The sequence below is a fragment of the Nycticebus coucang genome, chromosome 18, assembly GCF_027406575.1.
Source record: "Nycticebus coucang isolate mNycCou1 chromosome 18, mNycCou1.pri, whole genome shotgun sequence".
NCBI classification, from domain to species: Eukaryota; Metazoa; Chordata; class Mammalia; order Primates; family Lorisidae; genus Nycticebus; species Nycticebus coucang.
In genome coordinates this window covers 67,943,814-67,969,858 of record NC_069797.1, presented here as the reverse complement: position 1 = coordinate 67,969,858, position 26,045 = coordinate 67,943,814, and the positions used below count along the sequence as shown (strand labels likewise).

General features: G+C 43.8%; 1 protein-coding gene across 3 annotated transcripts in view; it reads left to right on the top strand.

Annotated features, from left to right (window-relative positions):
- FAM20A (FAM20A golgi associated secretory pathway pseudokinase) overlaps positions 1-26,045 on the top strand; it is a 57,549-nt gene that overhangs the window by 13,907 nt on the left and 17,597 nt on the right. Inside the window, exon 1 of one of the 3 annotated variants that reach the window (XM_053570105.1) lies at positions 18,602-18,662. The exons of the other annotated variants lie outside the window; for them this stretch is intronic. The gene's annotated coding sequence lies outside the window, so the exon portion shown is untranslated. Of the gene's footprint in view, positions 1-18,601; positions 18,663-26,045 lie in introns of those variants that run through there. 3 annotated transcript variants of the gene reach the window in all.

The following is a 26,045-nucleotide window of genomic DNA, read 5'->3' as shown; positions in this document are numbered from 1 at the left end:
AGCTCTTCGTTTCGGCAGTTGCAGAGCCAGTGGTGCGTTAAGGCCACTTGCAATTTGTGATATTAAAGCCATTTCATCTGCATGTAAGAAAATGCTGCTTCTTCTGGTTAGGGATGTGGTACCCAGCACATTCAGAAGTATCATTTACTCTTTAAGGGATAAATTAACAAGCAGATGAGCCAGAAAGTTTGGGCCCCCTCCCCAAGATGATCTGCTGGCTTCTTCTTAACCTTCAGATCTCCCTTCAGAGCTGCCCACTCCAGAACTTTTCTGTCCCCACTGACCTTCAGGGCTCCCAGACACTGTCCTTCACCAAGCCCTGTTGTATTTTCAACAGGGCTCTTCACAGCACTTCTTTCTTCCTGATTAGCTAGTGTATAACCAACCTCATTAGGTTGTAAACTCTTTAAGGGTAGTATTGGGTTGAATGGTCATACTATTTTGCATATGGTCCCTGGAACAGGCTCAATGACAGTTCCCCCAGAGATATCCATGTCCTAACAGGCAGAACCCGTGGCTATCCCCTTAGACAGGAACGAAGGTCTTTGCAGATATAATTAAATTAGGATTCTTGAGATGAGGAGATTTTCCCGTATTACCCAGTGAGCCCTAAATCCTATAACAAGTGTCCTTATAAGAGAAAGGCAGGAGATTAAATGTGGAAGAGGAGGAGGTAACGTCACCCCCCAGCAACAGAAGGGGGTGAGGTGGCCACAAGCTGGCGGACTCTGATAGCCACAAGAAGCTGGAGGACGCAAAGCAGAGATTGTCTCCCTTGCTCCCCCAGAAAGAGCGCAGCTCTGCTGTCATTTTGATTTCAAACTCTTGGAGCCCAGAACTGTGAGAAAATGAATTTTATTTTAAGCCACCAAGTTTGTGGTCATTAATTACGACAGGCACAGGAAACTGATGGAACATGAAGGAGGAAGGCTTCATCATTATAACCACAGCATCTAAAATGCTGCTGGCACCTGGTAAGTGCTTAAGAGATGTTAGTAAATGAATGAATGAAAGAGAACGTCTAAGAGGTTTCGTGGTTGGGCGACTCCGGGTTTAAATCCTGGCTCCACCGCCTAAGTACTGTGACACCTGAGGCTTGTTTTCTAAAGCCTCAGTTTCCTGGTCTGTTAAAGGGGATGTAACACCCCAGGGGGTGGCTGGGAGGATGGAATCAGACCATGCACCTGACAGACTGAGCAGGGGAGCGGCTTCCTACGGTGCTGGCCGCCCAGGGGAAGCAACACTCCCAGTCGGTTATTCTGCATGGTCCTTGTAGGTGATTGGGTAGCATTGATATCTAGTCTTACCAAGCTGTGTTTTATGCCTGGGCTGGTGATGATGAAGAAACAGCTTTTGTGGTCTCCGTGGCCAGGGAAAAGCCCCCACAGCACTTCCAGCCCAATCACTGCCCTCACCTAGGCGGCGTCTGGGGCTTCCAGAGGGAGAAAACACACGAATGATCTCTCTGTCACTTTGACATCAGATACCTAGTGATGCAAATGGAGGGAAAACACAGAGGGTGATTAGTCCACCTGTTTCAGAAACTGTGCCCCTCCTCCCCAACACACACACACACACACACACGTACACACACAGTCTCTCTCTGTCTCTCTCTCCAGAGCATAAACTGTTGAGCTGATTGTCTTCAATAACTTTACTTGAAATGACAGGAATCCTGCTGATTCTAGGAACAACTCCTTTTCTTTGAACAATGGATGTTTAAGCCAGTTAGGATCCTCTCTGCCCCCAGAGCCCTTCCCCGTCGCCTCTGGTGAGTTGGTGACGTTGACGCCAGCTGACACTTGTGCGGCACCCACTGTGTTGAGTACAGTGCCGCCCACCTCCCACGCTCCGTCCCTTAATCTTCACTACTCTCCTGTAGTGGGTATTTTCCGATGAGCAATGTGGCTCAGTTGCACAAGAAATTGAATTTCAATAACAAGTCTTTTCACCACCAGAACAGAAAGTCAGCCCTGAGTTTAACTTCACCTCACGTTGTAGACCGAGCACCAGAAACAAATCTGAGGTGAGGTTTGTGCTCAGCAGGCTGAGTGGACGATGCTCTCCGAGGACCACCCCTTCCCCTGGAGGCCCAGAGATTAGCGGGGCAGAATTACTTCCAGCGCCCTGCTGTGGAACTGTAGGCTGCTTTGACCTGTCTGGCAAGGTGGCAATTCACATCAAATGCCTTACAAATAGTGCGACTCATCAATCCTTGTACATCGTAGTCATATTTTTTATTTTTATACTAAAAATCCTTGGGTTTTATCATCAAGGAAGAAAATCATTGTTGGTAGACCCTCACACCCCTGCGGACATTTCATTCAGAGTTCACTTGGGTTTAATTGCAATAGTGCCACTTGCTAGGGTGCCACCGTGGGCAAGTCCTTTGCATTGCCTACATCTGGTTCTCTTATCTTTAAAATGGAAGTAATAATAATGCTGACCTAATAAAAAGTTTCTGTGAGGAGTAAATGGATTAAAATTGCAAAGTGCTTTAAATAGTGACTTGGTATAGCATAAATGCCATGTAAGGGGTAAGTAGCTAATTTCCTTAATCAGACCTATAGAGCCATTTGGGGTCACTGTTCCTCTTGATTCTGATTGTTGCTTGCTGGGACAGAAGCCCACATGGTTTTTACCCCTGAGATGATTCCCAAGTTGTCGCTTCTCATTCAGGTCCACTGCAGTTCAGAAATACCATGTCATGTCACTCCGAATAAGTCTTGCTCAACTGCTGAGCCAGGGCTGCAGTTTGGTGAGGTCAGGGATGGAATGGGGCCCTAGTTAGCCCTGGGTTAAAACAAGTGGTTCATTGCAACACAGCATGAAATCAGCTCTGAGATGAGGAAGCAGATGTATTTTAACCAGAAGGAAATGAGTTTATGTTGAGAAAGCAACTCATTTGGAAAAATCTCTCTAAAATCTTGGTATAGTCATTGCTTTCCAAACAGCAAACAAATAAGCAAGTCCAATATCTCCCTGCCACTGCCACCACCATGAGTCCATCAAAATTCAGATTAAATCCTTGGCAAAGCATGAGTTTCTCTGCAGCCCCCATGGAAGAGCAGAAAAGAAAAAGACTCGGAAACTCTTTTTCCCCTTCCTATGTTCTTACTTCCACTATGTGGACCTTATAAGCCTTAGCACACATGACTTGAGACTAGAATAAGTAATATATGGGCAGAACCCAAGGAAATACATTAGTAATGAGCTCTACACAAATTTAATTATTAACAGTATTTAATAAAAACATTTCTATGTTTGGTAAGTACCAAGAGGCCATGGAAGAGGCATTTAGTGCCCATAAAATTCCATGTGTTCTCCCTTGTGTCTCAACCCTGGTGGAAGTTAGGTGGGGCCATGTGACTTGCTGTAGCCAATGAGATGTCAGTCCAAGTTTCCACATCACTTCCTGCCAAAGCATTAAAGAGCCCGTACTTAATCCTGCACTTCCTCTCTTTTCTTGCCCTGATGACTGTGAAACCACATGTTGGGATCTTGGTGTGTTTCTATCAAGCTGAGTTATTCTGTGGAGCAGAATCCCCACTGACCTTCATTAGACTAGCAGCATGAATGGAAAATATTCGTTTATTGTATTAAGCCACTCAGATTTCAAGAACAAATTTTTACTCTAGCAGAACGGAGCCTAACCTAGCATATGTGAGTAGCAGATGGATTTCACTCCACAAACTGAAGAATTGATTTATATTTCAAATCGCATGGGACTTTTCTGTTTATTTGGCTAGAAGTTCAACTCCATCATCACTGAAGCTCCTTACTCAAAACCCTCTAGTGTTGGGTGAATGTTCTTGGGGTCTCGGGTAGAACAACATTTGAGGAAGACCCACGTTCCATGTTCCATCACTTGGTCTCAGGCAGGCGGATTGTTGTGTCAAGTTTAAGCACAGACTTGCTTGCTGAGGCTGAGTTTCTGGTACCTAAAATAAGTCTTCCTAAACACACCACCCAGCCATTCCCCACTACCTTGGGTCACCTCCAGACACAGCACCCAGCCAGCTTTCCTTTCTTAATCTTGGAGAATCTTCACACTTCCCCCAAATTTGTGCTTCTTTATGTACTTCCTATTTTCTATCAAATCTGCCTGCCTAGAATATTCCTTCACTGTGCAGACTTAAAAAAAAAATCCAGGAAAGCAATAGATGAAGGTCATCTTCCTGTCTACACTCCTGGGTTGGCCTGGGTCAGAGATACTCTCTAAGACAAGGAAACATAAAGGCTCAGCTGTCTTCTAAAATAAGGGTGCATTAAATTCCAGAAGAACAAAAACCAAATTAATCTCTCAGTAAGTTATCATATCACATGGGTGACTGCCCAGGCTGAGGAGGAAAATAGGCCTAAAGTCACAATTATTCTCTCAGTTTGTAAATCAAGCGGAAAAATAATACCATGCAAATTAGCACTAGCTCACAGGCCAAGGACTTGAAAGAATTTAATCTGAGTGTGCCACAAGGAGATTTGCCTATGAACCATGAGAATATGTGGCCCCAGCCTAACCCCTTCTGTTCTGATTCATTCCCCTGCCTTAGACTCCTTGTCTCCTTCAGATGCCCCCACCTATATAATAATTGGTGAAGCAGGGTTCAGACACTCTTAAATACTTTCTGGTAAACCTTGATTATTAGAGGACCATGGGCATGGATTTTTAAGGCTCCCGTTTTTTCCTCGTCCACTCTGAGTATTGCCTTTAGGCTACATTTCTGCTGTCTGTACTCAGACAACAGTAGACGAGAGAGGACACATATCTATCTAATGTCATTTCCTAATCACGTATGTGTGTGTATGTGTGTGTGACACATATATTTATTTTAGGATTGCCCAGTTGGAAGAGAAAAAGAACCAAAATCATGCTGTTTAAATGGACCAATCTTGCATCTTTTGCAAGTAACACATGCTTTAGTGTTTATCGGTATGCTTGTTAGGTTGGTAGAAGTCTGAGGACTAAATGCCTGCTGACTCAAATATTTTTTTTAAACAATTAAGTAACATTTTAAAATTTTGCTATGCAGAAGACATAGAAGGAGTGTAGGAGGCCCCGAGGAAGGCTTTCATGCTGTCCATGGAAAATATTAAATTGCTCAGAGTCCAAAATCCATCATAGCAATTTTCAGGTCATCATCAGATGATTAAGTGCTTTATTTGCTTGTTATTCCATGGCTCTAGCCCAGAGTTTCTAACCTCAGCATTACTGACATTTGGGGCTGTTGTGTGGGGCTGTCGTTTGCATTGTAGGATGTTCATAACATCCTTTAGCACTGCCCCCACCAACTGCGACAACCACGAATATCTCTGAACATCTGAATATGTTCCCTGAGGGATGAAATCACCTCTACTTGAGAACCACTTTGGTCTACACCAGGGAGGCCACAGTCCTACAGAAAGAAATTCTGCAGCTGCGGGCCTGTGCTGTGATTCATAACATCACAATTAGATAGAGGGGCACCCAGGTCCAAGGTTCACATCGCATGTTTTCCAACTTGTGCTGTGTGCCGCGTAGAATAGAGGGGCATTGACATGTGCTATGTAAGGAAATAGTTCCAGAAATTCTCCCTGATCAGGTGACCTCACGGCAGGACTTCTCTGAGCCTTGGTCATGTATGTACACTGTCACTCTCCCAGAGGGTCTCCGACTTGCAGCCCTTCTCAAATTTATTTGTGTGGAGCTGATGATCCTAGGTCCCCATGACCCCCAAATGTGATTTTTTGTAAATGTCTTATCAAAGTGTCTAAACTTGCCCATTTTGCTCAAAACTTGCTGATTCTGGATGGTCTAACAAAGTAGTCCCAACTAGTTTCATGGGAGATGATTTTTCCATGGACCAGGTAGAACGGTTAGTTTTGATAGGAGTCTTCAGGCAATTGATTTATTACAGTCTCTGTTCAGTCAAACCTCTCTGCTAATGATGAGGTCTCTTCATCTATGTAAATATTGATGAAGCTTTGCTTGCCACCTGCTGCATCCCTCCTTCTGTGCAGCCCCGTTCCTAACAGGCAGAGGACCAGTACTGGTCTGCAGCTCAGGGGTTGGGGACTGTAAGCCTAACAGATCTCAGTCTAAATGGCCTGAGACTGAGCTTGGTGCCTACGACAGGTGGGGGTGGGGTGTGGTGGGCATTTCAGGAGCTGGGCTTAAAGATGTAGGTAGATTGGACACCCTGCAGAAGAAGGAAAGAATGATCCCTCATCTAAGGGGTCTCCAAAGACAAATCAGGGAACTTGCAGATGCCTTCCAACCTGGCCAAGTTCCCCAGATTTCAATCCTGGCCATAGAGCTAAGAATCAAGCCTCCAAAGGGTGGATATACTAATGTCTGGGAAGTGAAATAAAATGCAGAGCCATTGAGATCTCATTTGGGGGTGTGGACCTGCAACTCCGCCTCACTAGTATGACTTCAGAAATTTGGTTAAACTTCCATCAGTCTCAAGGGCACAGAGATAAATTGATGCAGATAAACCAAAAGGGAAGAAATGGGAAATATGTTCTTTGAGTCCATAGGATGGAGCCATGGGGAGACACCAGCCAGCATTCTTCAGCCTATGATGACTAACAGGATTCTGATGGTGAATGAGCTAGTTCTGTGAAGATACATTTTGGGAAGAATTGGCCATTCTATGGAATTCTGTAGTGAACATATGCAGCCAGCTGAACTCAATGCTGGGGGCTCAGAAATAAAGTTCATTCAAATGGTGAACACCAAAATGTCATTTTCAAAAGTCCTGTACCCCTCTCAGCCCAATCTCTTCTACAAGAGTCACTCCTCTGATGCTCTTATATTTACCAACTGGCTAGAAGAACCAAGAAGCCTTTAGGTAAGATCCCTGACATCCCTAAAATAATGCACCCAAAAGAGCTCAGAAAATATCTCTGGACTGTGAATGGCACAATTTCCTGTTAGAAGCAGATTTACCATGAAGCTGATGAAGCTTTAGCCCAGGGTCCCTCACATCCCTCTGTGTGCTGAGAGCTGTGGCATCAGGAAGAGAGCCAGCTTGCAATCAAGAAATATTTCTGTGTTAAGTGAAGTCTCAGAAGAAAGAGACCTACGTCTTTAAGGCACCAGCAATTTGCTGATTTCTTTTCTCATTCTAAATAAATGGTCACTCTCATACCTAATTTCGTATTCATAATTTTGTACTCCTTTTATTAAAAATGACCCCTTCAAAGCCTATTAGCTTTAGGTCCCACAAAACCTAATCCTTCTCGTTCACAGGAGAAATAAGACAGTGCGAAGGAGGATGCTTTCAAATTCATCACAGCCATGAAAAAAAAAAAAAACTCTGAGAAAATGTTCTTTCTAAGACCAATGTCAAGGATAAGAACATTGAAACAGACATATGGCTCAAACAGATGCAAGATTTAATTTGAAAGCCAAGTGCCATAGAAAGTTCACTCTAATGCTTTTATAATAGTCTGTGTAGCAGAGTGCTTTTGGAAATTCATAAAGTGTATAAGACCAACCTTATGAGCTCCACAGATAAAATTCTAGGTGTAATTCCTCTGTTCAAGAGATTTCTTTTTTGCCCTAAGTTTTGATCCTAGTGTTTGGCATGTGGTGGGATTTTGGCAGCAGGAAACTTTCCAAGAGTCTAAGAATCAGTTATTTATAGAGCACTTATGTGTGCACAGCACTGCCCAAATACTGAGGACCGTGTTGAAGAAATCCACGGCAGGTCCATCCCCTCAAGAAACTTAGAGCTTAGTTGGGAAGAAGACATGTGCTCTGAATCTTTCATGATGTTGTTCTGATGATTTAGCTCAATTACCAGTCAACAGAGTTTCCAATAAAGAAGCTCCATAAACCTCTGCAAGTCATCTACCCTAACCCAGGTGACCTCTCCACCTGACGCAGCACCTCCTAGAATTGCCCAGGAATGAATAGCTCCGGGAAATGAGCAGGGGTTCAAACAATTACAAAATAATCAATGGATTATTACCAAATTCCCCCTCCCAGCCCCCGCCATGGAACCTTGGTATGAGCTCTCAAAGCAGAAAGAGTGTCATTTCTCATAACAGCTTGGTAACCAGTGAATTTAGCAAAATATAAATTCTGAGCCATGTAATTTAAATAGTTGTGCTTAAGCAGGCTTGGCATCATTGTTTTTAGAAGAGAGTCTGTGGCCAGACGCCAAAGGGAGACTAGTTGTTTCATCAGAAAGGACAGAAGTTATTTCCCATTATCAGTTCAGTCCATTCTGACTCAAGAGAACCTTGAGTACAATGTACTTCAAGAGTACATTGAATAGATAACACAGCTGGAAAGAAAAAAGGGTGGGAGGTAGGAGTTCTGGACATTTTAATGTGATAGCAAACATATCGTATCCCAAAGGCATGCAACTCCACTCCTCTCACCCTGGCCTCAAGTAAGCCTGTGATTCCTATTAGCCATCTTTCCAGAAAAATGCAGAGAGTAGTTCTCATAAAGCTGTGCCTCCACTATGAGTGAGATAAGGAGCACATTCATTGATCCAACAAATGCTTATTGAGCATCTGCTAGGTGCCAAATCCCAAGGATCCAGGGTTAAGCAATCAAGAAATATTTCTGCATTAAGCATGAGGTCTCAGAAGAAAGGGATATATGTCTTCAAGACACCAGCCAAGCAGGATGCTGGCAAGTTTAGATGTTCACTTTGAAGCAGCAATCATTCTGCTTATAGCCAGGAGAATGGATCAAAGAGAGTCCAAGGAAGTGTCCAGCTGGGAGGCTGTTGGCAAAGTCCATGTGACTTAGACAAGGGTGATGGCAGTAGAAATGAGAGGAATGGGCAGAATCAAGAGCTATCAAGGAGGAAACAACTATATGATTTGGTGATGAAGGGACAGAGAAATCTCAAGGATAATTCCTGAGGTTCTGGCTCACCCACCCGGGCAGATGGGGGTAGACACTGCACTGTTGGTTCCCTTCCTATCCTGCTTCTTCTATATGCTTTGCTGTGAGTGACTGAGACAATGACTTCAACCTAGGAAGATCCAGAAATAAATTTCCATGAGTTTTACTTATGTTAGGCAGAGAAATGTCCCCCCCACCCACCCAAAAAGATATCCACATCAGATTTCTGGAACCTTCCAATATTGCCTTCTATGTAAAAAGGGTCTTCATGCATGTGTGTAAGCATCTCAGGATAAAGATATAATCCTTGACTGTCTGGGAAGACCCTAAATGCTGTCACAATTATCCTTATAAAAGAGGAGAGAACAAAGAGAAGAGGAAGAAGCCAGACAACCACAGAAGCAGAGATCAGAGGAGTGATGTGGCCACAAGCCAAGGAATGCATTCTCCCCTAGAGTCTTCTGAGGCCGTGCAATCCTCGATTTCTGCTTCTGTTGGTTTTTTTGTTTGTTTGCTTATTGTTTATTTTTTTGAAACAGAGTCTCAACTATCACCCCAGGTAGAGTGCTGTGGCATCATAGCCCACAGCAATCTCCAACTCTTGGGTTCAAGCAATCCTCCTGTCTCAGTTTTTCTATTTTTAGTAGAGACAGGGTCTCACTTTTGCTCAGGCTTGTCTCATACTCATGGGCTCAAGCTATCCACCCACCTCAGCCACCCAGAGTGCTAGGATTACAGGAGTGAGCCACCGCACCCAGCCCTATTTCTATTGTTTTAAACCACCCACCAGTTTGCAGTGATTTGTTATGGCTACCCTAGGAGACCAATACAATCCTCTCTATCTCTTTCTCTGGGAACAATCACAGCCAGTGACCGACTAAAGCTAGTGTACAAAAGCCCAGCTCCTTTGCTTTGATGTAGCACACATTTTTAAATATAATAAGCTCAAGAGCACCCCCAAAAGATTAGGTTGAGACTAGGACTTCACCTGACTTTCTTACCAGTTTCTCCAGAGAACACCCACACAATAAATCACCTAAAGTCAAAGCCCAGGGTCAGCTGCAGGGAGAGTCTGACCTAAGACAGGCAGCCTTCACTGAGCAGAAGCTACAGCCAAGGCCCAGGTTTGGTTTTAAACATGTTGCAGGTAGGTTCACTCACAGCAGAGGTTAGCAAATATGACCTGAAGACCAAATCTGGCCCTTGACCATGTGGGTTTTTGAAGAAAGTCGCATTGCAACACAGCTTCACTCATTCATTTACAGATTGCCTAAGGCCCCTTTCGTGCTATGTTGTGAGAGTTGAATGGTTGAGACGGAGATCACATGGCCTGCAAAGGCTGAAATATTTGCTGTATTTCCCTTCACAGAAATAAGCAGCTCAGAGGGATGGAAGGATAAATATGTGAGCGCTCTGCACACAGGGGTCATTGAAGCTGTGGGTGTGGATGCAATCGCATCAGAGGCAAGGGGAAAGGGAGAGAGCCAGACAGAACTTTCAGGAATTTAGCATTTCATGTGCATTGAGGAAAGCTGAAAGCGAACAGAGACTAAGTGTCCAGAAGTGTAGGAGCGTTCTTTAAAATTTGAAAGATCAGAAAAATATCTTTCATGCTACCTATTCATTTGTAGGTCTGAAGACCTTGAAAGTTTTTATTTCCTTTGAAGAATCAGCATTTAAAACCACTTATCAAAAGAAATATGTTTTTTCCAGCATTCAAGATGATTTTGCCTTAAATTATTTGGAAGGTAGTTTGTCCCAGTGCAATTAAAACATAGGGAGATGTGTACCTTATATGTACAAGGTATGCCAAGCCTTGATTCTGAATGATCGAGTGATGTTCAAATTCATAGAGAGAAGTCTAGTTCTCACTAACCCTTTTCCTGTTTACCCTCTCTGACACTTCTGTATCATTGCCCAACTCCCATGAATTTCCTGTATTTAGAAAATTTTCTTTGTAGACGACTGGGAGTGAAATAATCTGAGAAAGACCAGATTCCTCTTGAATTATAAACCATCAAATCCCTGAAATATTCTGTAGCCCACTAATACCAAAAATATACTGAAACCATAGTAGCTGCATCTGTTGGTACTAGTTGAGAGCTTCCATCTCCTCTCCGTAATACATGTAAGTACCTTCTGCGTGCAGGGTATTGTGCTAAGTTTTGTAAGGGGTGCAGGGATGAACAAGACATTGCCTCTGCCCACCATCTGTTAGGAGAAATGAGAAGTGCACCTCACTCGCTATTACTCAGAATATGACAAGAGCCATAGAAGAAACAGGAGTTGCATGAAAACATGAGGGGGCGAGAAAGAGAGGAAGATTGTATCTGGGTACAGGATTAGAAAAGAGGAACTCTCATGGTAGTTTGGCCTCCAAGGACTGCAAGGGATTTCTGGAAATGAAGATGTGGAAGAAGGCATTCCAAGATGAAGGAACAGCATGAGCACTGGGGAAGTACAGGAATGGTAAGTGTAGGACTTAGGTGGGAGGGGAATGGGACTTAGGTAGGGGGAGGAAGATGAAAAGTAGTAAAAGAAGCCAGGTAAGGTGGCTCCCACCTATAATCCTAGCACTCTGGGAGGCCAAGGTGAATGAATTGCTTGAGCTCAGGAGTTTGAGACCAGCCTGAGAAAGAGGGAGACCCTGTCTCTACTAAAAATAGAAAAAACTAGCTGGGCACTGTGGCATGCACCTGTAGTCCCAGCTATAAGAGGCTGGGACTGAGGCAAGAGGCTAAGGCAAGAGGATGGCTTGAGCCCAAGAGTTTGAGGTTGCTGTGAGCTATAATGCCCCAGCACTCTACCCAGGGGGACAGGGTGAGACTCTGTCTCAAAAAGGGAAGGGAAGGGAAGGGGTAGGGAGGGGAAGGGAGGGAAAAATACTGTGTAATGATGCTAGAGAAGGGGATTTAGACAGCAGTTCATGGACCACAGGGGCCTATGGAAGGTTTCATAGGAGGGAGACACACTATGCACCTGGTGTTGTGCTCTGGATAGTTAATTTTGTGGTGATGGTGGCCTGGAGTGAAGAGGGGCCAAGACTGAGGTCATGAAGTTCAGTTAAAAGGCTATTCCAATAACCAGGTAAGAGGGTTGAGTTAAGGCACAGGTAACAAGGAGAAAAGGAAGATTTAATAGGTGTTGGAGGTGATACTCTAGGATTTAGAAATGATTTGAGAGGAAAAGGAATCAAAGATGTCTGCTTTGTAGCTCAGGGATCCTAGGAATGAATGAAGTACACGTTCTGTAGTTTGGGGGGGAATAAACAGAGGTCTTGACTTCCATTTCTGAAGCTGTCCCAGCTTCTCCACTGTGACACCCATCAGAGAGGACTGTTGTGTCTTATATTTGCCTGATCTGGTACCATAATTATTCCAAAATGGCCCAACCCCAACACACAAAGAACTCCTGAGTATAATGGGCATGAACCTATGCCCTAAACCCAAGCTGGGAGCACTGGGGTTGAGGGTGCAATCTTATTTTTTCTATTATCCTTAAGATGAGGAAATTTAGGCACCAAGGATGATTTTCAGCCTCACTTGGTCAGCCTCTAGAGGTGTGGGGAGCCCTCACTTGGTCAGCCTCTAGGGGTGTGGAGATCCCAAGATCTTGAGAACCTTCCAAACCTTCCCTGAACCCTCTGAGTCATGCCATCTCCCCTCCCTGCCTGGAGCACTCACAGCACCTGGCTAGTTAATACAGCACCCAGTGACTCAGGGTCACAGGAGGAAGGAGGGCAGGGCTAGCACCCTTCACACACCCTCAGCTGCCCATATCCCAGGAAGCAAATGAGACTCCAGGCTCCCACTAAGGCCACCTAAGTCCCATCTCCAGGCTTCCCATCCCTCCCCACACCAAAATCCTGCTATGGCCTGAGCCCAGCCCTGCCTTGGCTTGCCCTCTAATGCTCTGAGGACTTAACTTCTGCACACTGAGAGGCCACAGTAAAGCCACAGCAGGATTCCAAGGTCTGCAAACTCAAAGACATGCCAAGGCGTGTAAATGGCAGCGTCTAATGCAACAGAGATGTCATTCCCTTGCTTATGAGATGCAAGACATTTTGCTGTGGCTTGCCTAGCTGGCTGTTTCTAATTCTGTTTTTGAAAATTTGTCATTCACCTGGTCTCTAGCTTTTATTAATGGTGAGAAGAATAAGTAAAAACAGCAATGGCTCTTGAATGTTTACTCGGCAATTGGATATTACTGCACTTAATTTTCAAGGCACAGCAAGGTAGGTATCGGTATTCCCATTTTTCATAATAGGTAAAGTGAGGCTCAGAGAGATTAAACAAACAAAAACACTACTTTCTAAGGCTAGGCCTTGTCTTCAGTCTTCTCGTTTGCAAATTGTGGATAAGAATATGCAGACAATGAAGTTCATGCACTCACCCTAGAAGAAGTGCTGCCAACCTCACTGCTGAGTAACACTATGGTCAAATTCAAAGTAATCCCCTGGTATCTGGTGACCACTAGTTATATATTGGTGACCGCTAGCAATGAGGTGTGTAGTACTTTTTCTCGGACGAGTTCATGAACTTCATTGTTAGACCTTGACTAAAGGACCACTAGGATATGTGTAGTAACAGCACTAACCCAGCCCTCAAAGTCACTCCTCTGGCAAGAGGCAGAACCAGGTCTCTGTGACACAGACTGGCCCTTTCTACTCTTGAGTGGATCTTGTTCAACTCGATGTGAGTTCTGTAACATGTTCACCTCATTCCAGCAGGGGTCAAACCATGTCCTTGTCATCACTGTCACCGGATATAGGCTGTGTATTTGGCTTTTGCACTATTTATTCTTTATTTGAGAGAGTTAAATAAAGGCTAATGCTACTGACAGGGCATTCGAGACGGTCCTTGAAGGAGTTTTGTCAGTGAAGGCTGACATTGAAATGGACTGAAGTCTGGGAAGCATTCCAAGAAAAAGATTTAGGGAGATTTAGAAAGAGGGAGAGAGAGAAAGCAACAGTGACTCTAATTTAGCCTGGAGAGGAAACAAGGTCACTGAGTGATAATGAAGATTATGGAGAAAGGTGTCTGTCGTGTTGACTCACAGGGAAGATGATTATAGGAAAGTGGTTTTTCTTGCTGTTGTTGGAGAAAAATGTCTCTAATAATTGTGGACATGGGGAACAAATTTCAGAGTCTTGCTTGGACACCCTGGGGCAAATGAGATGGCCGGGCTGTGTCCCTCTATGATGTGGACTGTGCACAGGGGGAACTGAAACCATCTCCTAAAACCAGTGCAAGTGTGTGACACGCCAGGGAGGGCTCACATCTTCCAAAGAGCCTCTGGCAGAAACCCAGTCCTGACCTGCCAGAGGAATGGATTAGGCGCTCTTCAGATAACCCAGAAGTCCAAGCCTGACGGTGCAGCAGGCACTCACACATTCGGCAACCTCTTTCTCTGTTTCTCACCTTACAGTTCTGTCTTCCTTGTTGCTGGCTATACCAGGGGGCTTTCTGGCCACCAGCAGCAATTCATGTACAGTCTCCTTACAGCTGAGAATCCCAGAAAAGAGAGAATGCCTTCTCTGGCAGCCCCTGAAAATTCTTTAAGAAGCTTCAGATTGGCACAGCTTGGGTCATTGTCAAGTGCCTGATGTGACCACTGGGGTCAAGAAGAAGGGCCACTGTGATGGGAAATTAAGTGTCTCAGATCAGAAGTGGCAGGTCACAGGCCACCCAGGTACAAATTTACAAGATCAGGAAAGGGTAATCTTTTTTTTTTTTGGTGACAGAGCCTCAAGCTGTCACCCTGGGTAGAGTCCTGTGGCATCACAGCTCACAGTAACCTCCAACTCCTGGGCTCAAGCGATTCTTCTGCCTCAGCCTCCCAGGTACCTGGGACTACAGGTGCCCACCACAATGCCCAGCTATTTTTTAGTTGTAGTTGTCATTGTTGTTTGGCAGGCCTGGGCTGGATTCGAACCCACCAGTTCTGGTGTATGTGGCTGGCTCCTTAACCACTGGAGCTACAGGTGCTGAACCAGGAAGGGTAATTCTAATGAAAAGATGCGATGCTGGAAAAAAAATGGTGGGGGGGATGGGGAAGGATGCTAGATGGAGAGACACCGGAGGAGAGAGGAAGAGTTACGCAGAAGCAACTTTCAGTGCTATTTAATTGCAAAACTAGAGAAATATGTAAAGTAAAAAAGAAAAGCTGTTCATCCTCACCCCCAAGGCACCCACCGTCACTGACTGTGGCATGTGTTCTTTTCATGCACACCAAATATAGGTGCTTGTGGGTTTGTGTTTACATAAGTATGTGTATATGATACTTTAGCAAAAAATTGATGCCTTCACTACAAACTGTTCTGACCTTAGACACCCTTCTATAGCACAACGCAAAGAGCCATCCCTTAAATACCCTTATCCTAGATATTTGTATTATCCCTGATTCTTTTAGTTATTAAAAATACTTGAGTGAACATCTTTGAACATATTTTCTTGCTCAGTCATGCGAATAATTCTATCAGATAAGTTGCAGAAATGAAATTGTGAAGCCAAAGGGTAACCCCGTGACACGTTTGGAAATGTACTGGGGGAAATTACTATCTGGAAAGGTGTGCCAGCTACACTCCCATCAATGATTCAAGAAAGCATTTTCATAGTTGTACTTAATAAGCCTGTTCAAAACGTTTTAAGGCTTCCCTTTTAAAAGGATCTTTACAACTATAAAATTCATGTGGAAAAGTACACACACTGGGCTATACAGGAAAACTCTTTTTAAAAAAGAAAATGAGGAGTCAGAAAGACTAAGCCCTCCCAGCTGTTAAAGTGTTGAAAAAAGATTAAAAGTTCAAACAGTATCCCACCAGAATATGGCTAGATACAGCATGAAACAGAATAGAGATTCTAAAAATAGATCCAAATACAAATGGAAATGTATTATAAACGTATTGAACAATAAAGAGGACATTCCAAATTGGTAAGATTAAAAAATGAATTTGTGTAATAAATGGTTTTTAGAGAACTGACTAGCCACCTAGAAAGGCAAACCCATACCTAACATCCTTTACCAAAATAAATTCTAGACCTGTCGGGTATTTCTAATAAATGGGCAAAATGAAACCACAAAACGCTGGAGGAAACCACGATTTGCTTTGGTTTGTGTTCTTGTAATTTCAAAGTGAGACTGGACTTTCTAAGAGTCGCATAGATGTGAATAAAAAGATGGGTCATTTCAACTTATAATACTTTTTTTTTTTTGGTTTTTTGGCCGGGGCTGGGTTTGAACCCGCCACCTCCGGCATATGGGACCGGCGCCCTACTCCTTGAGCCACAGGCGCCGCCCTCAACTTATAACACTTAACTGTATTTCAACATAGGTGATTTTAAGCTCCCTGTCCAAATCAGCATTTTTGCACAAAAAAAAAATCACCATATGTAGCCAGGCACGGTGGCTCACGCCTGTAATCCCAGCACTGTGGGAGGCTGAGGAGGGAGGATTGCTTGAGCTCAGGAGTTCGAGGCTTGTCTGAGCAAGAGTGAGACCCCGACTCATGGAAAAAAATGGAAAAACCCAGCCGGGCGCCGCGGCGAGTGCCTGTAATCCCAGCGGCTTCGGAGGCTGAGGCAGCAGGATGTCCACAGCCGGAGTCTGAGGTTGCAGTGAGCTACGATGCCATTGCCCTCTGCTCAGGGCATAGGGTAGAACTCTGTCTCGACAAAAAAAAAAACAAGAAAAAAAAAATCACCATATGTAAAGTCAAAAGATTAACAACAAACCAGGGAAAAATTATTTGCAAATCCTATCAGAGAAAAAAAAGAGTAATTTTATGAGTATGTAAAATCAGTAGGAAAAAGACTAATAGCCCAGAACAAACATGAGCAAAAGAAACACAAATAAGACCTGGCTGGCTCCCTCCTGTAATCCTGGCACTTTGGGAGGCCAAGGTGGGTGGACTGCTTGAGCTCAGGAGTTCAAGACCAGCCTGCGCAAGAGTGAGGGTCCATCTCTAAAAAACAGCCGGGTGTTGTGGTGGGTGCCTATAGTCCCCGCTAGTCAGGAGGCTGAGGCAAGAGGATCGTTTCAGCCCAAGAGTTTGAGGTTGGTGTGAACTATGACGCCACAGCACTCTACAGAGGGCACAGAGTGAGACTCTGTTTCAAAAAACAAATCACAAATGACTCTTGAACATATGAAAAGATGCCCTGTATCCCTCATGACAAGATAGAGATGCAAATTCAAAATAAACCAAGGTACATTGTTTCACCTGCTAGGTTGACAAAGATCAAAACATGTAAGAAGTCTGTACCCTTATATTAATCTGAAATAAAAATTCAAAGTGGGAAACTATGCACCTATGCCAGTGCCTAGTCCACTTTTCAAAGCACTTTCTCTAGAATGAGTTCACAGACTTAATTGTCTGACCTCATATGTACAGGTTCTCATAACAGACGATTACAAACAGCCTTGAAGTTTACCAATAGAGATTAGATTATATCTAAGTCCATTAGACTGTTATAACAAAATACCATAACCTGAATTTTTATATATCCAAGATGATGTTTACTATTACCACCTTGAGCTACTATTTTACAATGCTACTGTTTTTTTTTTCTTAAGCATAACGAACAGAGGGGAAAGCAGGTAAACTCTTTATTCACCACTTTTATACCTTCAAGCACACAATCAGATCACAGGCCAGTGGTGTGCTGGAAAATCAGCTTCTCTGAGAGGCAAAGAAATCCTGATTTATAGCATTTGCCAATTTCCATGGTGTAAATACTCCCACCACAGCTGATTTTAAGCTCTCGGTCCAAGCCAGCTCCAGCTCCCATACTGGTTGCCCACCCAGAAACAAAAGACATTCAAGCCAAGTTCCTGGCAAGAAATAAATTATTCTTGATAGCTCGACCTTAACCATGTCAAGAAAAAGAAAACAGTGAGCAGAACACAGTGATGCCCTTTCTCCTTGCTCCACACCCTCACACCAGCTCTGACATACATGGAGGAGCAAACCAGAAACCATGCAGCCCCACCTAAGCACCTTTTTCCTATGCTTAAGAAAAAAAAAACAGTAGCATTGTAAAATAGTAGCTCAAGGTGGTAATAGTAAACATCATCTTGGATATATAAACAGTAACAGTAAAAGTGAACATTTTAAGGAGCCATTTGTCCCAGTCCAGAAGTTACACTCAACTCACCACATTTGTTTTTTGATATGGATGCTGGATTCCTGACTTCTTTAGCTGGAACTCATTAGCTGTCAGCTCCTCTTAAGGAAACCCCACCTTCTCCCTCCCCATCCCTCTCCCCCAGCCCAGCTCAGCCAGCGTAATTACTTCTTCCTCCTCACTCCTATTCTGTGCTGCTCTGATTCCCAGTGAATAACTCAGTTGAGGACTTTGCACTCTTGCCAGCAGACTCCCAGGAGAGTTAAGCAGTCACATAGCTTTAGCTTCAAGTAGTCTTGGGAACTAGAGCCTGGCAAGACAATTGTTTTGTTTTGTTTTGTTTTGTTTTTAAATAAAAATAAATGTTAATAAAGTATGGAAAATCTGGCTGGAGATCTACAGACCCTGTCAACAATTTGCCTTTTCCCTTGATTTTCAGAAAACCCTGGGTATGAAGCAATAACATTTGTCACTTTAGATAATTGTACCAAAAGCAAAATTTGCTCCTTTGCTTGGGTGGGGAGGGGGCTGGTGTACTCTTGAGCCTGCTGTTGACCTTTACAGAGGAGTAAACTCCAGTCTCTTTCTCCCACAGACAGCCACAAGCCAGAAGGCTGGCCAACGCCTTGCTCTCTTGAGAGAGAAGTCCCAGCCATCTCTCTGCTGCTTTTGGAGACCACAGTCTTAAAGTAATAGAATGTTCCTTTGCCTTGCTTTGTCTGCTCTGCTCATAGTCTTCCCCCACAATTGTCTGTGCATGGGGGAGTGGGACTTACTCTTACCTGCCATGGACACAGCTCACTTCTGTACGTCCTCTGACAGCAGAGAGCAGAGATCACAAACCAGCTGAATTGTGGCTGTGGTTCTTGATGTTGTTTGGCCCACATGTCATATTTTTTATTGGAATCAACACTTTTTTTAGAAGAAGACTTCAAATTCTGATCAAAATCTGGATTTTTGGCTTCTCTTAAAAACTCAGAATAAGTAATTTTCCAGGAAAATACAAGTTCCTTGAGAACTGAGACTTCCTCTTTTTGTACACACCTCCAAAATATATACATCAGTATCTAGCAGTCAATAATATTTCATGAATGAGGGATTGAGTGAATAAACAATGCCAGGCAAGACCACTGTCAGATGAAATCTAGTCGCAGCTGCTCTCCTTTGGAAAGAGTGTGCTGTCTAGTTTGACACACTCCCCACCCCTCCTTATTGCCTTCAACCTATAGTCGTTACTCATTTATGCTGCCTGCTTGCTTTCTTTAGGTATTGAGGTTTAAAATCTTCTTGCTTATAGTTCCACAGCCTATATCTTTTTTAAGTGACCCTGGAGAACTCAGAAATAGAAGTTCCATCTGAAAGCTAACTGACTACTTCAATGACAAAGTAAAACTCTAAAACTTATAGGAATAGTTTTCTATATTTAAGAAAAAATATTACTAGGGTGTATTCTTTGAAATTTATAAAAGTATATACCTAAAATAAGAGCATTTAGCTTTTGAGCCTCTCAGTGAATAAAATATGTATTGGGTTTTTACTAGCATGTGCAAATCACCACAAACTTACAGACTTAAAGCAGCACCCCACTGGTTTTGTAGGTCAGAAGTCCAGAATAGCATGACTCATTTTCTGCTAGGGTCTCACAAGACTAAAATCAAGGTGTTCATCAGCTGCATTCTCATCTGGAGATCAGGGATCCTCTTTCAAGATCATTTTGCTGTTGGTAGAATTCAGTTCCTTGCAGTTTTAGGACTGATGGTCCCAATTCCTAGCTGGCTGTCAGCTGAGAAGCATTCTCAGCTACTTGTGGTGACTCTCTGGTTCTTGAACTTGGCTCTGTCCATCTTCGGAGCCAAAAATGAGTTGTCAAATCCTTCTGATGCCTTGGATCTTTCTGACTTCTTCTGCCACTAGCCAAAGAAAACTCCCTGCTCCATGGGCTCATGTGATTAGATCAGGCCCAGCCGGATAACGTCTCTAAGTTCAGCTGTGCCATGCAACAGGGTGTAATCACAGGATTGAGAGCTCATCATCTTTGTAGGTTCTGGGGATGAGGACATAGAATCTTGGAGGCCCACTTTAGAATTCTGCCCATCATAAAATATCCCATATTTTCTCAGAGATATGATGTGATTTCCCAAAAATTATTCAGGATTTGGTTACATCAATGGAAGGAAAATATCTAGAATTGAGATGGTAATTATCCCAGTCTCCCTTGTATGGGGAAGTCAAGTTTAGGGTATTACACTTCATTCTGAGTGTCCAGAATAGGAGAGAAATGGGTAACAATAACTGTATTGGTCTGTTTGGGCTGACACAACAGAATACTATAAAATAGGTCACTTGTATACAACATTAATTTATTTCTCATAGTCCTAGAGGCTGGAAAGTCTCAGATCAGGACACAAGTGATTGCTGTATCAGGCGAGGTCCCTCTTGCTGGTTCATAGATGTCATCTTCTTACTATACCCTCATGCTGCTGAAGGGACAAGGGATCTTTCTGGGGTCCCTTTGATAAGGGTACTAATTCCATTTGTGAAGACACCACCCTCAGGGCTTAATTACCTCTCAAAGTTTCATCTCCTGATACCATTACCTTGAGGGTTAAAATGTCATCGTATGAGTTTGAAGAGGACATAAACATTCAGTCTGTTGCAATAACTAACATCACAAATGGATTCAAATTCAAACCTCTGGCTTAGGAAGGGTGGTAAATAGGAAATGCAGAAACTTAGCCTGAAAATGGGAAGATGCCAAGATCACTTGACAACCATCTTCAAATACTTAATAAAAGAATTTGTTCCCTCTGACTCCAGAGGTTCAAATCAATTCATTGATGGAAGCTACACAAAGACTTTGGCTTGGTATTAGAAAGTGCTTTCTATGCAGTCAGACAGATCGATTGAGCTACTATGGCTTAGGTACACCACCTTCACTGGAGATGGCCAAGTATAAAATGGACCACTCCAGGGTAAGAATGTTATGAGGAGAAAGGACACTGGGCTAGAGCAGTGGTTCTCAACCTTCCTAATGCCGTGACCCTTTAAATCAGTTCCTCATGTTGTGGTGACCCCCAACCATAAAATGATTTTCATTGCTACTTCATAACTGTAATTTTGCTACTGTTATGAATCGTAATGTAAATATGTGATATGTAGGAGACCCCCAAAGGGGTCGCGACCCACAGGTTGAGAACCACTGGGCTAGAGGGTCTTTCAGGTTCCTTCCAGCCCCCGCAGGCTTGGCTTCCTTTTCAATTGCTCCTTCTGTCCAAAACTTCTGTTTGTGTCTCCTCTACTGGTGTGCTTGTCTCTGCCCTCAACCATGAGTTTAAGTGTCAGCATTGGGAATTGTGCTTCACCAGGTTCTTTATTGTTAGAATGAAGGTTTGAGTCACAGCACATATGAAATAAGAGGATTAAAGAGAGGAAGATATGGTGGTCCAAGGAAGACTCATCAGATTAAACAAATGCTTAGGTCCAGAGCCAGTGGAGCTATTGCTCTAGGAGTGATCATGGGGGTAAGGATGTGGGAAGGGGGGGACTAAGACCAAGAATAGATAGAGGGAGAAAGCACAGGATATAGGTCCCATCAAATTCGATCCAAGGACAGCTCAGGGTTTTAGACACCAATGCAAACAGAACACAAGGAACAAGACGAGATGAAATAGGTACACGGTTAGAAATGCTGGGGAAACCAAGGATCTGGTCTTGATAAGATGTCAAAGCTTCAAGCGCATGTAGGAAGACAACTGAAAAAGGACCAAATAGACAATTGAGTTCAAATATCGAGAAGGCAGGTGGTGGTGAAGATCTGAAGGGCCCCAGTGTGAACATTAACACAAACATCGGGTACAAGAACCCGATTGTCAAAGACTTCAGAGCCCTGCATCAGACAAGTTGGAAATATATCCCCTGTACACAGGCTCCCAAAGACCCCAAGCCCAGCTACTGAAAGGCTGATTCATGGCTTGGAGTATGCCCGATCAGAAGTCTTGAGGTGATGCTGAAAAGCTGAGGCCACATCCCTTTGTGTAGCATTTCTGAGAGTGAAAGTGAAATTAGGATGGACCAGCCATGAAGAGTTGGGGCAGGAGGTGGCAGGTGACCAGCTGAACATCAGCGTGACTGTTCCTGACAGCTCCAAATCCTAATAGACCAGAATTTGTCACTGCCTCCTCTCAGCTTCTTTTTTTGTTTTTGTTTGTTTTTTTGGAGTTTTTTGGCTAGGGCTGGGTTTGAACCCAGCACCCTCAGCATAGGGTGGCTGGGCCCTACTCCTTGAGCCACAGGCGCCGCCCTCCTCTCAGCTTCTTAAACCAGTGGTTCTCAGCCTTCCTAATGCCGTGATGTATTTTCATTGTTACAAAGGGATTGTGACCCACAGGTTGAGAACTGCTGTCTAAAACAATTAAGCAAATTATTGTCATAAATGTAAAAGATAGTGACAGATTTGTTTCTTTCTAGGCCTTCTCTTTCCAATTTGGGAGTTATCTGTACAGATGGAGAACAGATAGATAAGTGTCTCAGACACAATTCTTGGCTTCTTTGCCAACATCTTTCTGCCTTGTATTTTATTCTCCTTGGCTAAAGAAGGTCTGTGTGTCTGGTTCATGGAGCTCTGTGGACATTGTTCAAGAAAAGTAACTGGAAACTCTTACCTGGTCAAGAGTAGCTTACTGTCTGAAAACCAAGCTGCCTCTTTAGGGAGAAATATCTTCATCTGTTTCTGAGAAAACGAAATTCAGTGGCTGTTCAAGCATCTTTTGCATGTTAAGTAATTGTTCTCTATAGATGAGCTAGAGATGGAGAAATGAAATGAATATTATCATGAATTGTGTGTAAAATTTGTAACTTAGGATGATCTTTAAATGGTGTGTGACACACCAGCCATGAAGGGTTGGGGCAAGAGGTGGCAGGTAACCAGGTTAGTGTCATTGTGACCTGTTCCTGACAGCTCCAAGCCCTGATGGAACCAGAATTTGTCACTGCCTCCTCTCCACTTCTTAAACAATTACAACTTAACAAAATTTGTAAGTTGAAGCCCTGACCCTAGTATTTAGAGATGGGCACTTTGGGGGGTGATTAGGTTTAGATGAGATCATGAAGGTGGGGCTCCTGCAAAGACATTAGTGTCCTTCTAAAGAGAGGAAAAGAGATCTCTCTCTCTCTCTGCCAAGCAAGGAAGGCAACCATCTGAAAGCCACCAAGAGGGCCCTCCCTAGAAACTAAATATGTCATCACCTTCATCTTGGACTTCCAGCCTCCAGAATGGTGAGACATACATGTCTGTTTTCCAAGCCACCCAGTCTATGATATTTTTCTATAGTAGCCCAAGCTAATACATACACATGCATGGATGTACATGCATACTGCTGGCAAACACCTATCTTAGCCCCCAGAAAAGCTGAGCAAAGAAAGAATGAGCAGTGAGGACTCTAATTAAATTCCGTGGGTGTGTGGAAATGTGCCCAGGGAGGAAGTCTGGCTAAGTGTAGTCATCTCATAACCCCTGCCCTGGCTCACTAGCCTGTGTAGAGGAATGTCTTCTGGCATGGACCTCACCAGTGCTTAGAGGCAAAGATGGAGACTGAAGGGTATTGTGGACTGAATTCTACCCCTCCTAAATTCATAACACCGGGGATGTAACTGTTTTGGGCCCTGTAAAGGTAATTGAGGTTAACTGAGATCCTAAGGGCAGTGCCCTAATGCTACACACCTGGTCTCCTTATGCAACAAGGAAGATACCCCAGGTCTGTACACCCACGGAGAACAGGCCGTGTGAGGACCCCGCAGGAAGACAGCCAACAAGAGCCAACAAGAGAGGCCTCAGAGAAAACCTGCCAACGCCTTGATCTTGAACTTCTAGCTTCCAGAACTATGAGAAACACATGTCTGTTGTTTAAGCCCTCAAGTACGTGGTACTTTGCTATGGCCCCCCCTAACGGACAAAAACAACAGGTTGGGGTCCTTTACCGGTTAGCACCCTGGACACATTGCCTAAGACACACCAAAGTTGTTAAAATGTTCCAAGACCTGGACTAAAAAATAAAAATAAAAAAGTATTAGCACAAAAATGGAAAGAAAACTCCAAAATGAAAAGAAATTAATATGTAATTAAATGTTTGCAAAACAGTGAGTCAGTGATAAGGCATGGAGTCCTATTACTAGGTATTTTATTCTTAACAGGCTTCAACATGGCAAGAGAAAATTTTCAAAAAATATAACAAAACAAAAGCATTTAATTTGGGGTGAGTTCTAATATATTTAATATGGTATAAGTTAAAGGTTTCCAAAAGTGGGAGTGCCCAGATGCCACAGGGGCCCTGGAGCAGGGTCAGGGATAACTAGGAACTTCTAGAAGCTCCCAGGCATCCATTCCTTTACATCAGATCATGACCTGAGCCTCTTCCTCAAGCCAACAGGACAGCTGTGTTGTTTTATTTTATTCACACTGAGTTAGGAGAGGGTTAGGAAAGGGATGGCAGTTGCCTGCTTCCTGCCTCGGGTGATCTCAGTGAGCCAAGCCTGTATTCAGCACTTCCCGAACTCCTCCACTAGAGGCGGTGCAGAGTAAAATCCCACCTGAGATGAAAGTAGGGTCTTAAGTTTCCTACGTGAAATTTTCTTTGAAAACTGGGGATTTATATTTAAAATGATGATGTATTTTGTTTTATTCCCAATTACATATCATATTTATTTGTTTTGAGACAGAATCTCACTATGTCACCCTCGGTAGAGTGCCATGGTGTCACAACTCACAGCAACCTCAAATTCTTGGGCTTAAGCAATTCTCTTGCCTCAGCCTCCCAAGTAGCTGGAACTACAGGTGTCTGCCACCACACCCAGCTATTGTCTTTTTGTTTGTTTGTTTTGTTATTGTCATTTTTTTTTTAGCAGGCCCAGGCTGGGTTCAAACTCACCAGCCCTGGTGCATGTGGCCAGCGCCCTAACCACTGAGCTACGAGCTACAAGCCTATCATATTTATTTTAATAGAAAAGTACTGGCTTGAAGCAGTGGCTCACGCTTACAATCTTGGCACCCTGGGAGGCTGAGGCAGGTGGATCACTTGAGCTCAGGAGACCAGCCTGAGCAACAGCGAGACCCATATCTACTAAAAATAGAAAAACTAGTCAGAAGTAAATCAAGGCGGGCGCCTTGTAATCCCAGCTGCTCGGAAGACTGAAGTAAGTGGATTGCTTGAGCTCACAAGTTAGAGGCCAGCTCTGAGCAAGAGATCCTGTCTGTACTAAAAATAGAAAAACTGAGGTAGGAGGATTGCTTGAACCCAGGAGTTTGAGGTTGATGTGTGCTATGATGATGCCATAGCCCTCTAGCCTGGGCCACAGAGTCTGTCTCAAAAAAAAGAAAAAAAAGGAGGGAGGGAGAGGGGAAGGGAGGGAAGAAGGGAGAAAGGAAGGAAGGAAGGGAGGGAGGGAGGAAGGAAGGAAGGAAAATTTTAAAACTTTTTACCAGTGAGAAAATTTGACACTCTAAGGTCAGCCAGGTTTTTGTTATTCCCCGGATCCTAGACCCCAGAAGTTGGTACCACAGCTTGAGATGTAGGGATATAAGGAAAACTCAAGGCCACTGCATCATCCCACTTACCCCTGCAACCAGCTTTACCTACCAACTTACCTGGCCTTCCACGCAGGAGGCCACCCTCTCTTTGCTTGACCATCCATTCCGTCAACCTTCCTCTCTGATCTCCAGATACACCCGTGACTTGCCTGCCTGCCATAATGCTTGTTTTCCACCCATCCCAGAAGTGCCCTCTCTATCCCCTTAGACCCAAACACCTCCCATTCTTTGGATCCAGCTGAGGCCCATCTTCTTCCACTGCAGTCATCTTTGGACTACTTCATCACAGAATTATCTTTTTTTTTTTTTTTGAGACAGTCTCACTATGTCACTCTCGGTAGAGTACTGTAGCGTCACAGCTCACAGCAACCTCAAACTCTTGGGCTTAAGCAATTCTCTTGCCTCAGCCTCCCAAATAGCTGGGACTACAGGCACCCACCACAACACCCGGCTATTCTGTTGTTGTTGCAGTTGATTAGCTGGCCTAGGC